General features: G+C 35.5%; 1 pseudogene; it reads right to left on the bottom strand.

The window, feature by feature from the left end:
- Positions 1 to 10,838: 10,838 nt before the first annotated feature.
- On the bottom strand, positions 10,839 to 12,009 carry LOC131758223 (catenin alpha-3 pseudogene; annotated as a pseudogene).
- Positions 12,010 to 14,269: the final 2,260 nt, after the last annotated feature.

Below are 14,269 nucleotides of genomic sequence, written 5' to 3'. Positions count from 1 at the left end.
TTTGTATAGCAATTCAAATTCAATAGTTATTCAACAAATGTTTATTCAGTAAGCTCTGTAAGTAGAATAAAATTCTATGTAGATATGAATATGCTGCAATAGATAGAATCCGCTTATGGTAATATTTTAGAAGTTGAATTTGCAATTTTATTTTTAATTGGAACCACTTTCAATAAGAAACAAAGGAAGTAAGTTCACATTAGAAAAACAAATATATCCAGGGATCAAAGTTCATTTGAACTACACACTAAAATATACCCAGAATATTTGTGATTTTTGTACAAGAATTAACATGTTATTTATTACAAATATCCACTGGCTTTTTCTGACTGTTCTTCCAAAAGCTATTATTTTTAAGCAGTAGATGACAGTTGAAATTCTCCTATTCATCTGACTTTAGGTAAATTAAACTTTTTTTGCCTTATTTCACACTGCATGCTAGATTATCTACTAAACTAATGCCATTCCAAATCAAAGGAATCTCCTTTGACGATGACCAGCATTAACTGCTAACTATTTGAACTGTCATAGCCCAAGGAAAGTATATCTCCAGGATTACTGAGCCAGGGCAATAAAAATGCTCCATAAAATTGGGATAAATGACTAACAATATCTGATAAAAGAGCATCATTTCAATCCTTTGAATTATGAAATATCAACAGGACAACTGTTGCAACAACTAAATAACTCTTCCCATCATAAAACAATATGTTCATCAATTATCTTCTGCATTTCTGCAGTTTTATTATTTTTCCTTCCTCTAGTAGAAGTAGTGGATGGACTACTGGTAGTAAAGGTAGTGGCTGTACTGACAGTTATAATAATAGTAGTCAGAACTACCACTTATTGAGCATTTACTATATCCTTAGCATTAGCTTAAATGCATTATTCCATCTAAGAGGTTATGAAAATTGCTTAAGTTTCTGTAGCTATTGAATGAGAGAGAGAGGAGGGTGATGAACTCACAGTTTGACTCTGAAATTTTCACCTTTACCAAAATAAGCCCTATGCAAGTATTATGGCTTTGTCTGTAAACTTAGTTTTAAGAAACTTCACCAAAAAGACCATGAGTTTTATGAAAATTTAATATATTCTGTCTTCACAGAATGTTTATGATATGTAATTATTTTGTCAATAATTTTAAGTGATCCATAGTTGTGTATGATAGTATTCCCCCCATTTTACCCAATATTTTTAGTGTTCAGTTCTCGGTATTGTCAGGCCACTGTAGGAATTATAGGCCTAGATGAAAACTAAAGGGCAGAGTCCATTGAACTAGGAAGAGAATGAGACACAGTCAAGTGAAGGAGGAATACAGGTGTCAGAATCAAGCTTCCAAGACAGAGATTACTTTATCTAGGGAAATAGTCTGCAATGCAAGTATTCACATTCTAGGACCTCAGATTCTCAGCCAATTTAACAGACAAACTTTACAGATAGATGTAAATAGCAGCTGTCTCAATGTGACCGAAGCAAATAAATCACAGTAAATAACCAAAGTAAATAAACCAAAGCAGATAAATGTGGTCCGCAAATATGTTTACCTACCGAGGATCCAACACCTGATCAATAGCAGAAGAGGCCAAACAAAACCCCCCAAGAGGGTCAGGTAAAGCAGAGAATAAAGAGCACAACTTTCTGCAAATGCTTGACTGACTCACCAGGTAATGTATATTTTCAATTCAAAAAACATGATTCAGTAAGATGTGTCCAAACAAGCTAAATTGTTAAAGAGCACTGCGAAGTCTGCATATGAAAAGGTGCACATGAAGCTTAAAAATGCTTTTGTTGCATCATTCAGAATAGTTATAAATGCCAGGTTACTGCTAGTGGTACTGTTCTTAAGAGTAGAACTTGCAAAATAATATTTGCCAAAGTTCATGTGACTCTTCCTCTGAAAACCGTAGGCCAACTTCCTTTTACACAAAGTTATGTGTTCCCTTAACGAAATACTGTAACTGATACTAGTATAACTACTATTTTTGTTGTTCTTACATAATAGGCTTGGATTAGTATATGTCTAGGATGTCTTAAATACATCTTTCATATTTTTATGACCAATATGATTGTCTCATAAGGAAATTAATTATTTTAATTGTTTGACAAACTACTGAAAGTCACTCCACCTGTTCATGGAGTATCCATTAAACATTCAAAAACATCATTTGTTCAAAGTATTTTAATTTTCTTTTCTACATTTAATACATTATACATTCCTCATTCTACTATTCATGGACAAAATAATTTTACTAACTCATAGATTATCTCTGCTATTATTATTTTGTAGTTTATATTGAAATTAAGAAATTTCAGAAAATATATTCAAGACAAGCATATACTTAACATAATCTGTTTTTAAAAATAAAAATGAGGAATAAAAATCCTGCATGATAAAATGAACGTATATTGTTGGAAGGAAAGGTAATGTGAAATAATATATAATAGTTGCATGGGTGGGTTCAAATAAGCAGAAAATAGTAGTGCCAGATGCAAATGTTCATCAAGAAAGGATATGCTGAAAAAGAGACTAAATAATATAATTTGCAAACACTAGTACTTTTAACACTCATGAAATTTGAGTGCCTTTAAAGTGATGTTATATAGGACATTAATGTTGTGAATTTTGTTTTGTTTTTTATTTTTACAGGAGTAGATTTGCTTTACAATGCTGTGTTAGATTCTACTGTATAGCAAAGTGAATCAGTTATACGCATATATATATATATATATATCCCCTCTTTTTTGGATTTCTTTCCCATTTAGGTCATCGCAGAGCACTGAGTAGAGTTCCCTGTGTTTTACGGTAGGTTCTCATTAGTTATCTATTTTATACATAGTATCAATAGTGTATATATGTCGATCCCCATCTCCCAATTCCTCCCACCCACCCCTTCCCCCTTAGTATATGAAATTTCTGAATTCCAATATAAACTACAAAATATGGTTTCCTTTGCTGTGCAAAAGCTTTTAAGTTTAATTAGGTCCCATTTGTCTTGGTTTTTATAAAAATCAAACTTTTAATAAAATTTTTAGATAACTGTAAATTCCCATGCAGTTGTAAGAAATAACATTAAGAGATCCAATTTATCTTTACCTATTTCCCCCCAAAGGTAACATCGTGCAAAACTACAGTACAATATCATAACTGGGATATTGACATTGAAATAGTCAAGATACAGAGCATTTGTGTCACCACAAGGATCTCTCATGTTGCCCTTTCCTAGTCACATCCACATCCCTCTCACCAGTCACCTCCCCTCCCTGTCTTCTTAACTCCTGGCAACTACTAATCTGTTCTCCATTTCTATAATTTTGTCATTCCTCAGTGTTTTACAAAAATAATAATTCTGTATATATATATCTTGGGGACTGGCTTATTTCACTCAGCAAAACTCTCTGAAGATTCACCGAAATTATATCTCATGAATGTTCTTTTGTTTATTACTGAGTAATATTCCAAGTATGGATGTATCACAGTCTAATTAACTATTCACCTATTGGAGGACATTTGCATTGTTTCCCCTTTGGGGCTGTTATGAATAAATGTACTATAAGCATTTGTGCAGAGGTTTTTGTGGGACCGTAAGTTTTCGTATTTCTGGGATAAATGCCCAGGAGCACAATTGCTGGGTTACATGGAAGTTGTATAGTTAGTTTTTAAAGAAACTGCCTAGCTGGTTTCCAGAATGGCTGTTCCATTCTATATTCTCACCAGTAATGTTGAATGATGACTCAGTTTCTCCACAACCTCACCACTATTTGATGTTATCATCATTTTTAAAACCATTTTAATATGTATATAGTCATATATTATTGTGGTTTTATTTTATTTTTCCAAGATATTTCTATGCTCTATTAAAGTGAGTTCTAATTTATCATTATTTTTTGAGTATAATTGCTTTCAGATGTTATTTTCTGTTATACAACAAAGTGAATCACCTGTATGTGTGTATATATCCCCTCCTCTTGGACATCCCTCCCACCCCTCCGCATACGACCAATCTAGGTCATCACAGAGCACACAGCTGAACACCCTGTTCTATACGACAGGTCCCCACTAGCTATCTGTTTTACACATGGTAGTGTATTTATGTCAAACCTAATCTGCCAATTCATCCCATCCTCCCCTTCCCCCACTGTGTCCACATGTCCATTCTTTACATCTATGTCTCTATTCCTGCTCTGGTACATGGTTCATTTTTACCATTTTTCTAGGTTCCACATACATGCATTAATATACGATATTTGTTTTTTCTCTTTCTGGCTTACTTCACTCTATATGACAGACTCTAGATCCATCCACATCTCTACAAATGACCCAATTTCGTTCCTTTTTATGGCTTAGTAATATTCCATTGTATATGGGTACTACATCTTCTTTACCCATTCATCTGTTGATGGACATTTAGGTTGTTTCCATGTCCTGGCTATTGTAAATAGCTCTGCAATGAACATTGTGGTACATGTGTCTTTTTGAATTATGGTTTCCTCAGGGTATATGCCCAGTAGTGGGATTGCTGGGTCATATGGTAGTTCTAGTTTTAGTTTTTTAAGGAACCTCCATACTGTTCTCCACAGTGGCTGTATCAATTTACATTCCCACCAATAGTTCAAGAAGGTCCCTTTTTCTCCACACCCTCTCCAGCATTTATTTGTAGATTTTTTATGATGGCCATTCTGACTGGTGTGAGGTGATACCTCACTGTAGTTTTGATTTGCATTTCTCTAATAATTAGTGATGTTGAGCATTTTTCATGTGCCTCTTGGCCATCTGTATGTGTTTTTTGGTGAAATGTCTGTTCAGGTCTTCTGCCCATTTTTTACTTGGGTTTATTTTTTTGATATTGAGCTCCATGAGCTGTTTGTATATTTTAGAGATTAATCCTTTTTCTGTTGTTTCATTTGCAAATAGTTTCTCCCATTTGGAGGGTTGTCTTTTCTTCTTGTTTACAGTTTCCTTTGCTGTGCAAAAGCTTTTAAGTTTCATTAGGTCCCATTTGTTTATTTTTGTTTTTATTTTCATTACTCTAGGAGGTGGGTCAAGAAAGATCTTGCTGTGGTTTATGTCAAAGAGTGTTTTTTCTATGTTTTCCTCTAAGAGTTTTATAGTGTCCAGTCTTACATTTAGGTCTTTAAACCATTTTGAGTTTATTTTTTGCATATGGTGTCAGGTAGTGCTCTGATTTCATTCTTTTACATGTAGCTGTCCAGTTTTCCCAGCACCACTTATTGAAGAGGCTGTCTTTTCTCCATTGTATATTCTTGTCTCCTTTGTCATAGATTGGGTGACCATAGGTGAGTGGGTTTATCTCTGGGCTTTCTAACCTGTACCATTGATCTATATTTCTGTTTTTGTGCCAGTACCATATACTGTCTTGATTACTGTGTGCCCGTACCATACTGTCTTGATTACTGTAGCTTTGTAGTATAGTCTCACTGTGGTTTTAAACTGCATTTCCCTAATAGCTAATGATGTTTAACATCTTTTCTTGTGTTAATTTGAAATCTGTATGACCTCTTCAGTGAAATGTTTATGTTTGTCCATTTTCTAATTGGGTTGTTTAATTTTTAACTGTTGAGTTTTGAGGGTACTTTATGTATTCTAGATACCAGCCCTTTGTTTAATATGTGGCTTACAAATACTTTCTCATGATATATAGCTTACCTTTTCATGCTCATAACATGGTCTCTTGTAGAGAAAAAGGTTTTAAAAGTTTTAAGTCCAATTTACCATTTTTTCCTTTTATAGATCATGTTTTTTGATAGCAAGGGCCTAGCCCTAGATCCCAAGGATTTGACTCCTTTTTTTTTTTTAATGTTGCATAGTTTCACATTTTATATTTTAGGTTAATGACCCATTTGAAGGTAATTTTTTTTGTATAAGGTATAAAATGTAGTTGAAGTTTATTTTTTCACCTATAAATGTCCTCTTGCTTTAGCACTATGTTTTGAAAGGGATATCTTTCCTCTATTAAATTGCTTTTCTTATCAAAAAGAATGTATACTCTTCTGTTATTGGGTGGAATGTTCTATAAATGTTGATTAGAACCTGTTGGTTGATGGTGTTGTTCAGTTCTTCTATATACTTGCTGTTTGTCTATATATTTGTTCTATTAATTGTTGAGAGTGCCCAGAAAGATACGAGGATGAAACACATGCTGTCCAGGATTAGGACTCATCCAAAAGTCATTGTGCTGTTAGACATAATCATTTTAAGTCATATGTATGTTGTAGCCACTCATACAATTCATAGCATAAAATTTAAAAATATTTCTGAATTATCTAGTGTACCTACTGTATCTGTTTTCTGAGCATGGAATTCTATCTTTCACAATCTATACTTCACTTGTTCAATTTGTTTTCCCCCACTAGAATGTAAATACCATGAATAATCAAGAATTTTTGTGTTTTGGTCTGTTGTTACAACCCTAACAACTAGTATGAGATTTTGCATAGAGTAGACACTTATTAAATATTTGTTAAATGGATGAACAAAATTAAGCAGATAGTTGCCTGATTTCCATAGTAGTTTATGTAATGTAACTGTAAATAAAAAAGTGGTAGTGGGTAAAAAGGTGTGATGCTCTAGCATTAAATAATTAAATAACACAGTATAATTTGTAAATTCAAAGGTATCTTGAAAAACTGCTATTTTCAATATAAAGTGAATATATATGTTTACCATTAAGTTTTAGAATTATTTCTCTGAAGTCTCCAAATGGAGTGTGTTAGTTACATGAAAAGAATACTAAAACTGTCTAATATTCTGAGAAGATAATTTTTTACTTCAAAATGCATTGTTTTATTTACACTGTATCTCAGAAATAGTATTTCAAGAAAATAGCAATACTGATTTGAATAATAAAATGCCACAAAATACTTAATTACACTACCAAAGTTTAAACGATACACATTAGTTGACTCATCACTTCCATCTTTAGAAATCCATCCTACTATCAAAGTTTACAGACACAGTTTTACAGGGATGGCCATTATAACACTAATTATAAGGTCAAAATAATAACCTAAATGCTTATTAAGAGAGGATTGGTTACATAAAATATTGCACACCCATGTTATGAAATACTATTAAATAGTATGTTATCAAATACTATGCAATAGGTTATAAGAAAGAAGCAAAATGATTTTCCTGCAAATATTTTTCAAGTACCTTAAGTAAAAAAGTAAGGATACAAATGACCATATGTATAATGAGCCCCTGTGTATTAACAAATATAAGTGTGTATGTTTAAATATGCTTGAATATCAAGAACAAATTGTGGAAAAAATATTTTAAATTAAGGGTGTTAATAATAGTGTTTATCGCTAAAGTGGGATACTGGTTGAGAGTACACTTCTACTAATCATTTTTTTAAGGTTTCAGTACTGACTAACTTTTTCCAAAGTGCCTTTATTACTCTATGATTTAAAACTAGGTTACTATAAATAAATAAAACATGCATATGCTTTGACACAGCAATTTTGTTTCTAGTAATTTATCCTAAAGAAATAATTAAGGATGTGCATAAAGATTTATGTATATAATGTTCATTGTAGCATTGTTTATTATAACAAAAATGGAAAATAGCCAATCCTGCAATATAAGTGTGGTTAAATAAATTACGCTATATCCATTTTATGAATATCACGTATTCATTAAAATGATACTGTGGGAGTTTTCTCCTAAAGTGAGGTATCACCCTTTATTAACAAGTTTTTAAAAAGGGGGTGGTTACGAAATAGTATCTATAATAGGCTCACATTTTGATTAAATTTATTCACTTTTTACAGATGTCTGTATGTCAAATTCTTAACTGATTGCCTCTGTTTAGTTGGTTTGTGAATGGTTTTATGTTCTTCTTTGCGCACGTATGCAATTTTTAAAATTTCTGCAATAGTGTGCATTACTTTTAGAGACAGAAAATGTGTTACAAAAACCAATTAATATCATATTTATAAATATGAGAAATTTTCCTGTATGAGAAGATAAAAGGCTAACAAGGTTTAGTATAAATTTACAAATACTATGCCGCTGTTCCAGATTTTTATTAGTAACACCAAAAAGGGTAATTTACTATCCTGAAACAGAGGAAGAAGAAACCAAATCAAACATCTGTCAAGATAAAGTTGAATAAAATCAGGCTCAATGGGGAAAGACTGAGGAACCAAGTCTGAACGAAACACCTACTTTGTAAATATCTACTTTTAAAATATGTAACAATGATTTAGTAAAAATTAATTTTACTTTTATTATTGTACAACAAAAATTTTTAACAATTACCATTTGCCAAATGCTGGCTATATGATTTTTATGTAATCCTTACAACAGTCCTATAAAATTGACCTTAATATCCACTTTGGGGGATATTCTGCAGATACTGAATTGGGATATCACAGAGGGTTTAAAAAATTGCTCAAATATATGGAGCTAGTAAACAGTAGAGTTGGAATACAGATTTCTATGAATCCAAATTCAACATACCTTCTTTTAGCTACCTAGCCTGTGATGGTATTTTACTACTTACATTAAATAAACATAATGTCCAGATATGCTTTGGACATTGGGACATTTGAAGGAATAAATACAGGTAGTGGATACGTGCTAAGGGAAACTGGGATTATAGGCCCAGGACAATTATAGAAGAAAATAGAATTAGAGGAAAAATTTCATTTGAGTCGTGAGAGGAGTTTAGGCAAAACTTCTAGTGAAGAGTGACTACAGAACAGTTTTGAGTCAGGATGGCAATCAAGGACTTGTTTTGGGCAAATCAATTATTCACCAATTTCAGCCCTTTCTCACTCACAGGAGAGCAATAGTGAGGAGAATAGAAAAGGTATGCGATGGAGAGGCCCTGTTTCTCTGCCCACTGGCATTTGGTGGACAGCCAGTAAGAATCCAGTGACACAGCATGAGTGGCACCTTGACAGAGGCAGCGATGAGTTGATGACGAGTACAGGATTGGAATTAGCACTGGTGCTGGTGAGGCAATACTGAGGAAATACCTGCGCCGGCCAGTGAGGCAGGCAAACCACTGGGAGAGGCTCACTGATTGTGTGAATGGCTGTCTATGACAGCAGCACATTAGGAAAAAAGCCAGAGTAGTTCAACTCATCATCATAAGCACAGCAAAACAGGGAAACAGAGTAGCCTAGAGGATGGGTCCACTTACTAAATCTTAAATCCCCTCCCCCTCAAAGAGGAATTAAAACTATGACAATTGTGATAGAACTGTCCAAAGGCCCCTAAAGCCGCTCGGATAATGTGAGAACATGAACTAATATCTTTTCTCTGTAAGAAAATAAAACATCATAGACTTTTATTACTTTGTAATATGTAAATAAATGAAAGATATGAGCATAGTATTGTAATCAATTGATCTCTGTCCCATCATTGTTTGACTAACCTGTGTGCACGAATATGCTTAGTAATGTTGAAATTTCGTAACTTTGTATCCTTTTAGAATTGTCTGTGGATGTTTTCTCTCTATTAACTGTGACTATATGAAATCATCCGTCAAAAGAAATGTCAAACATCTCTCCTCTTTTTACCAGAGCAATTATTCAGTTCCTAAAATTGACCAAGAGGCTCCTTTAACTTCTCTCTTTTGCTCCTCTGTTCTTTCCCACTACTCTCTCTTCCCTTCCCTGAGCCAGATATCCCAGAAAAATAAAAAAGGAAACATCAGTGTCCCTAGAGTTGACAGGGAAAAAAAAAACACAGAGCATTAACAACAATGACTCTGAACTACACAAACATATGTGGGAGAAAGGGAATAAAAAGCAATCAAATTGTATCTGTTTTTTTAATTCAGTGACTTTTATTTGAAAGAATGTTATTAAAATCACTCCAGCTCATTGCCATGAACTCTACTTCATAGTTCAATGGTACAATTCACGGTTATATTTTATTCAATGCCAGAAGGTTTTTCAAAGTGGTCTTTTCCTTTTAATTACAACTGCAATCTGACACAAATGGATTTTTAGAGTCATGCAGAACTCCTTACACTTCTGTTATCATAACTCACTCAGGGATATATAGTTAGATGCCCCATTTCCCCAGTGGGTGATAGCGCTTCCTCCACATATATATTCTGGTGAACCCATTTAAACCCAATACTCAACATGCAGAACTGCTGAACACAGGGGAACTTTAAAAGGCATATCTGTTGCATCAAAACTCATTGTAAGCTTTATAATGTTAATAAATTGCTTTGTTTGCAATCAAGGTTGACTTTCAAAATCCAGGAAGTTGCTTGACTGCTCAAGCTTGGTTAATTTCTGATGGCTGTTAACCCAATCAGTTGACAATAGGTACAGATACCTAGAGACTGATTCTTTTTCTTTTTCCTACAGCAGGAAGCACACATGTCTGCCAGGTTAGGTCAGGTAAAGAAAGCCTGGAGATTAAACGGGAAACCATTTAATGAAGTCTTTGTTTCCACTGAAAACCGACTCAAGAGCTCCTGTCAATGTTTTAATTCAAAATGAGAAGGGCCAGTGTACTGAAGCTATTACAGATGACTCACTTGCGTCTCCTATGTTCATTCTGTAATGAATGTAAAAAATTCTCCGTGATGGGAAAGGCTGAACAACATCTGAAAGGTTTCATTCACTCCACAAGCATATATTGATTACTTACTAGGTGCTGACCAGACAGAGATGACAATGACATGACCCCAAATATACATTGTTCCTTTTGGTTCAGCTTGCAGTGGTTCATGTTATTTGAGGGTTAAAGTCCAAAAGTCCACGAACCTGCAGAACTAATCAAATGCAAAAATAAAGTAGTAAGTTTAGACAGGGCCTTGTAATAAAGGGACTAGAGTAGAAGAGTTATTTCAGTAGATATGTCTTCCTCTAAATTCACTCATTCCTTGCACTGGATAGACATTTTTCTTTGCTGCGTCTCATCCAACAGCTGCACACATTTACTCTGGCTTCTCTCTTTTACTCAAGGATTTTTATTTTATTTATTTATTTTTGCAGGGCCCTCATTCTCTGTATCACAACTGGGTGCCGGGGCCCAGCAGGGCTCTGAATTCGGATAATGTTGGTTGAGGCAATGTAGACATTTTCATGGTTTGAACTACAGCGTTCATTAAATGTTTGGCTGCTTCGATCAGGGAGGTGAAACTGTCCAAAGCTGCCATGATTAGCTCTCCCTCGCAGGTTGTAGATCTCAGCTTTAACTTGACTGCAGATTTTCATTTGGTGATAGTAGAACTTCATCTGTTCCAGTAATCCAACAAGTACTGTTTGCATGATGGATCTGGAAACTGGCTGGCAACCTGCCAAGAGAGGACATCCATCCTTGACACTGATTCTGATATCATTTTAGCTGCACAGATCACATCAGTTGCATGCTTTGCTAGTCCTTTGCCCCTTGCGAAGTCTGTCATCTCCATTATGATCCTACACAATTTCTTGGTCAGAACAATATCATTGCTTGTACCATCCATATCTCAATCTCAATATACAGCTTACTCTTCAATTTCTTGAAATCAGCAACTTGCTCAGCACTTTTTTCCTTTTCTGCCTCAGGTGTTGGAGTCATCTTAGCTCAGTCATCTTTCCCTTCGGTGTGAATGCTAAATGCTGGTGTTAACCGTAGACCTTGTGATCCCCTTCCAGGTCAGAAACATCCTCCAGTTCCTCTGGGGTTCAAATAATCACGACTGAACATTTTATATCATGAATTGTATCAAAGATATTCTTCGATAATTCCAAAAATTGATTATCATCAAACACATCCAAAGAGTTTTTACTTAAGACTTCCAAGGCAGTACTCACTTGTGTTACAAACTCAAGAACTGCATGCAGTACTTGTAAGGATGTTAACACTTCTCATCATACTTTCAGTAAAAGACCCTGGCTCCTACCTGTCCATTTTACCTATGACAATGTGAGCAACTCTGAGAGCACCTGCAGAATGGCCTAAATCAGCAGCAGCCTGGTCTCTCAAGGCTAGGATACCTCTTCTAGGATATGACTCTGAGATTTCACTTTCATAACTCAGGAGCACGCAGATAAAAGAGTTGCATACGGCAAGGTCTGGGGAAAGGGTACAGAGCTTCCATGACCTCTCCAGGTGCACCATTCTCCCCAGCTCTCCATGTATTCGCCAGCCAGAAAGCTCTGTTATATCTGCCTTAACACTATGAATTCCTAATCACCAGCAAGAAATACTGTATAGTTACCTTTCAGGAGCAGCAGAGACAAGAGATATATAGTTTGGATTCATGGGTGCAGAGATGGGATTTAAAACCTTAGGAAAGAATGAGATCACCAAGGGAACAAGTATAGAGGAGAAAAGTCCATGGACAGAGTACTCGAGACCTAGCAAAGAAGACTGAAAACTAACAGCCATCAAGACAGAAGAAGAATTAAGAGAAAGGGAAGTAAATGTTTCAAGGACGAGAGAGTGATCAACTAGAGCAATGCTACTGATGGATAAAATAAGATGAAGGGTGCGAATTGGCCATTGCTCTGAGGTTGGTAACCAAGCAAGGGTTCTTTTCAAATAGAAGAAATAGCAGCATATTTGTGTGCTAATGGTGGTCATCCAACAGAGAAAGAAATCCGAGGATACGATGAGCAAAGAGATCATTGTGATTCAGTAGACAAGAAAGCCGATATCTAGTGCACAAGAGTAGTACTTGGTGTTAGCTCGGAGCACAGACGGCTCATCTGTAGTATCAAAAGAAAGGTAGGGAATATGGGCACAGGTATGGCAGGTGTGTAGCTACCTTGGTGGAAGTTCTCTTCTGACAGCTTCCATTTTCTCAGTGAATTTACAAGGTAAAATCTGAGGTTAAAGATAATGGAGAAAGTATTAGAAGAAGTGAGGAGAAAGAAGACATGAAATACTTATTGAGGAGAGTTGGAATGGGAAGTGACTTGGGAAATATGGAATGATTACTGCAAATCTCCAAGGGCCTCTTGAGGTAAACGACTATTCATTTAAATTGAGGCATATGTGTATATATCTGTTGCACAGGGGAAAGTACAGAGAAAGTAAAGAACTGGATTTAACCAGGGCTGTGGTTTAGCCAGGAGAGTAAAAGCAAGTAAAAGAGGGACAGGGGAGTTAATGATATACACCAATGGTCACGGTTGACCGTTAGAGTAAAGCTGAGTTAAAAGCAAGGGATACAAGAAAGGTGAGAGACGGTGAAAAATAGTTTAAAAATGCAACAATGGTTTCACCAAGATACTTGAATTGTGGGAGATGACATACTTGAGACAGTAAGTTACAAAAAGCAAAAGAGTGGGACAAAGAAATATTTGTTAATTTACTGAAAATCAGAGACAATAATAAAACAGTGCTTATATTTCTCTCGGCTTACGTTTCTCTCTATCCCCCACCAAAGTCCTACTTCCCCATAATATTTGCAACAGCAGTATTTTTAAATGAATAAAACAATCCTTTTTTGGTTAGTCTATTGATATTTTAAGAGAATAAATTTCATTAAAGGACCCGAGAGGATCCAATTGCCCAAGCTATAGCAGCACATGCTTAGAACTACACAGACAAACATATTAACCAAAACAACACTGAGATATCTTTTCTTACCTGTCACTCTGTGTGTATCTGAAGTCGGTAAGGCTTTTCTCTACAGATGAATTTGCATCTTTTAATCTTATATTTAAATGGAATTTAAAAGTTCCTTTTCTATTGAATTGTCACTTAATCTAACTAATCCAGTTATTTTAAAGATATATCCCCTTGCTGTGCATTACAGCTCTGAAATTAATTAGTATCCAGGTCCACTGAAGTGCACCTTCTCTGTAAAGTGAATGTAAGGAGGGTTCATGTGCGGGCAGGGGAGGTCACTGGTGGAAAATGTGGGCACTCACAAGCTTACTGCACTCAGCTATGCCAAAGTCTCAGTCTAGCTAGTTCTTGATTAAAGGGCTTTTAAGTTTTAAAACTGGCCTTTCGGGCTTCCCTGGTGGCGCAGTGGTTGAGAGTCCGCCTGCTGATGCAGGAGACACGGGTTCGTGCCCTGGTCCGGGAAGATCCCACATGCCGCGGAGCAACTAAGCCCGTGAGCCGTGGCCGCTGAGCCTGCGCGTCTGGAGCCTGTGCTCTGCAACGGGAGAGGCCACAGCAGTGAGGCCCGCATACCACAAAAAAATTAAAAAAAAAAAAAAAAAAAAAACTGGCCTTTCACAGTCAGACAGGGAGAATATATACAAATATAGTTCCCTTTCTATGTTATTATGAATGTATATATCTAAGGTTGTAGGACTTGTGCATGAGAAGGAA

The sequence above is a fragment of the Kogia breviceps genome, chromosome 6 (assembly GCF_026419965.1).
Source record: "Kogia breviceps isolate mKogBre1 chromosome 6, mKogBre1 haplotype 1, whole genome shotgun sequence".
NCBI classification, from domain to species: Eukaryota; Metazoa; Chordata; class Mammalia; order Artiodactyla; family Physeteridae; genus Kogia; species Kogia breviceps.
The sequence above is the reverse complement of the archived record's forward strand: the minus strand, read 5'-3'. Positions and strand labels throughout refer to the sequence as shown.